The sequence below is a fragment of the Ornithorhynchus anatinus genome, chromosome 1, assembly GCF_004115215.2.
Source record: "Ornithorhynchus anatinus isolate Pmale09 chromosome 1, mOrnAna1.pri.v4, whole genome shotgun sequence".
Lineage (NCBI taxonomy): Eukaryota > Metazoa > Chordata > Mammalia > Monotremata > Ornithorhynchidae > Ornithorhynchus > Ornithorhynchus anatinus.
In genome coordinates, this window is record NC_041728.1 from 29,064,995 (window position 1) to 29,068,344 (window position 3,350).

The window sequence follows — 3,350 nt, forward strand, 5'->3', positions numbered from 1 at the left end:
GCACTACCAAGTGAAGTGACTTGCCCAAGATCACACAGCAGACAAGTGGCAAGGATTAGAACCCAGGTCCACTGAGTGCCAGGACCGTGATCTTTCCACCAAGCCATTTTGTATTCTCAGTTAGATGGATCACGGTGAAAAATGCTCTCTGATTGGGAAGTGGGGATAGCACAGTAAATGTTCTGCTTCTACTACTGTTCACTGTGCTTCAATCCCGTCTAACTCACCGCCAACCCCTCTCCCACATCCTGCCTCTGGCCTGGAAATCCCTCCCCTTTCAGCACTACTCTCCCCACGTTCAAAGCCTTATTAAAATCACATCTCCTCCAAGAGCTCTTCCCGGACTAAGCCCTCTTTCCCCCTATCCCCTCTCCAGCATCCCCCTCATACTTGGATCTGAATCCTTTATTATTTATTAAATGCCGTCGAGTCGTTTCTAATTCATAGCGACTCCAGGGATAGACTTTCTCCAGCATGTCCTGCCCTCTGCCATAATCCGCAACCTCTTTAATGGTTATTCCGTTATTGTGGTTTTGGTCTCTATCCTTCTAGCTACCGGTCTGCCTCTTCCATGTTTTCCTTGGACTTTTCCTAGTAACAGTGTCTTCTCCAGAGAATTAGTTCTCCTGATTACGTGTCCAAAATATGCTAATCTAAGTCAAGTCATTTGGCCTTCCAAAGACCACTTTGAGCCCTTGATAGTCACCCCCCCCCAGCCCCACAGCACTTCCGGGCTTGGGAGTCTGATGTCATGGGTTCTAATCCCGGCTCTGCCGCTTGCCAGCTGTGTGACTTTGGGTAAGTCACATAACTTCTCTGGGCCTCATTTACCTCATCTGTAAAAAGGGGATTAAAACTGTGAGGCCCACGTGGGGCAACCTGATCACCTTGAATCCCCCAGCGCTTAGTACAGTGCTTTGCACATAGTAAGCGCTTAACAAATACCGCCATTATTATTATTATTATTTTTCCATACACATCCATAATTTATTTTAGTGCCTGTCTCTCCAGCTAGGCCATAAACTCCTTGTGAGCAGGGAATATGTCTACTGACTCTGTTGAATTGTACTCTCCCAAGTGCTTAGTACAGTGCTCTGCACACACTAAGCACTTGATAAATGTGCTTGAGTGAATTATTCAGAGAGGCAGTAGAAGAACACTCCTTCGACCCAGGACTTCCTGGGGGTGTCTGTGCTCATGACCTTTGAACTGTGGGATCCAGAATGGCTGGTCCAGTCATATACTCCACCCCCCCACTGATTTATTTTTGATAGTATTTGTTAAGCGCTTTACTATGTGGCAGATACTATACTAAGCACTGGGGTCTTGACTTGTCCTATGTCATTGAGTTGTGTCCAACCTATAGAAACACCATGGGCACATCTCTCCCCCACCTCCCCTCCATCTGCAATCGTTCCGGTAGTGGATCCTTAGAGTTTTCTTGGAAAAAATCTGGAAGTGTTTTACCATCGCCTCCGTCCGCGCAGTCAACTCGAATCTCTGCCCTCGACTCTCTCCCGTGCCGCTGCTGCCCGGCATGGGTGAGTTTTAACTTGTAGCAGATTGCCTTCCACTCGCTAGCCACTGCCCAAGCTAGGAATGGAATGGGTAGGCCTTTGCGTCACTCTCCCTCCTGTAGCCGAGACCGGTAGAGTACTGGAAACTCTCCAGATGCGACCCTGAGAGGAGAAGCACTGGTGCAGATCCAAGTTAATCAGGTTGGACACAGTCCCTGTCCCACATGAGCCTCACGGTCTTAATCCCCTTTTTACAGATGAAATAACTGAGGCCCTGAGAAGTGAAGTGACTTGCCAAGGTCACACATAGCAGTCAAGTAGCAGAGCTGGGATTAGAACCCTGGTCCTTCTGATTCTCAAGTCCGTGCTTTATCTACTAGGCCATGCTCCTTCCACTGACAGCCTTGAGCAATACCAGACCAGGAGATGACTGGGACAACCAATCCAAAAATCAATCAATCAATCATATTTGTCGAGTGTTTACTGTGTGCAGATCACTGTATTAAGCCCTTGAGAGAGTATAATACAACAGAGTTGGTAATCACATTCCCTGCCCACAGTGAACTCACAGTCCAGAGGGAGATACCATATGCATTGTGCTGTGCATGACTAGTGACACGATAACATCATGGGTGCCCTCTTACAGGAGTTTGCACATTTCATGTGACCCTAGAGCGTATCTCTGGGTGGACCCTCAAACCTCCCCATTTGCTCCAGGACTTTTGTCTTCCCTTCCCAAATCCCTCAATCAGTGGCATTTACTGAGCACTTATTGAGTGCAGAGCACTATATTTAATGATTACAGTCTGCGCCTCTAGACTGTAAGCTCATTGTGGGCAGGGAATGTGCCTCTTTATTGCTATATTGTACTCTTCCGAGTGCTTAGTACGGTGCTTTGCACAGGGTAGGCGCTCAGTAAGTACAATTGAATGAATGAATGAATGCAACAGAACAGAGCTCCCTGTCCACAAGGAGCTCCCAGTCTAGAGGGGGAAACAGACATTAAGAGGCCTCGGAGTGGAGGCTTCCCAAGTCTGTATGAACTCTGGAGCCGTGTTTAAGCAGTGTAACTTTGTGGTGAAGAGGACTGGTTTAAAAATTTCAAACAACTGAACCATACGACATCTGGTACAGTATTGTACCATTAGGTGCCTGACCACTTGAACATCAAAAATCCTGAGAAGCAGTGTGGCCTAGTGGAAAGAGCACAGGCCTAGGAGTCAGAGGACCTGGATTCTAATCCCAGCTCCCCATCTTGTCTGCTGTGTGATCTTGGACAAGTCGCTTCACTTCTCTGGGCCTCAGTTTTCTCATCTGCAAAATGGGGAGGAAGACTGTGAGCCCCATGTGGGACATGGACGGTGTCTAATCTGATTAGTTTGTATCTACCTCAGTACTTAGTACAGTACCTGGAACATAGAAAGCACTTATCAAAAGCCATTAAAAAATGTAAACAAACAAAATAATAATAATAATGTTGGTATTTGTTAAGCGCTTACTATGTGCCGAGCACTGTTCTAAGCGCTGGGGTAGACACGGGGGAATCAGGTTGTCCCACGTGGGGCTCACAGTCTTCATCCCCATTTTACAGATGAGGTAACTGAGGCACAGAGAAGTGAAGTGACTTGCCCACAGCCACTCAGCTGACAAGTGGCAGAGCTGGGATTCGAACCCATGATCTCTGACTCCAAAGCCCGTGCTCTTTCCACTGAGCCACGCTGCTTCTCTGAAAAACCCTTGGACCATCCACTGTAAAGCCAGATGATTGGCCAGTGATTTGGGTCATGAGCTTGTGACCCAGGGGCAAGCCAGGCTCACAGACCCATCTCGGGG

General features: G+C 47.7%; 1 non-coding gene across 1 annotated transcript; it reads right to left on the reverse strand.

Moving 5' to 3' along the window:
- Nucleotides 1–1,551: 1,551 nt before the first annotated feature.
- Nucleotides 1,552–1,689, reverse strand: LOC114816652. Its single transcript, XR_003764448.1, has one exon. It is a non-coding gene; the product is annotated as a small nucleolar RNA SNORA7 (small nucleolar RNA).
- Between the last annotated feature and the right edge of the window lie 1,661 nt (nucleotides 1,690–3,350).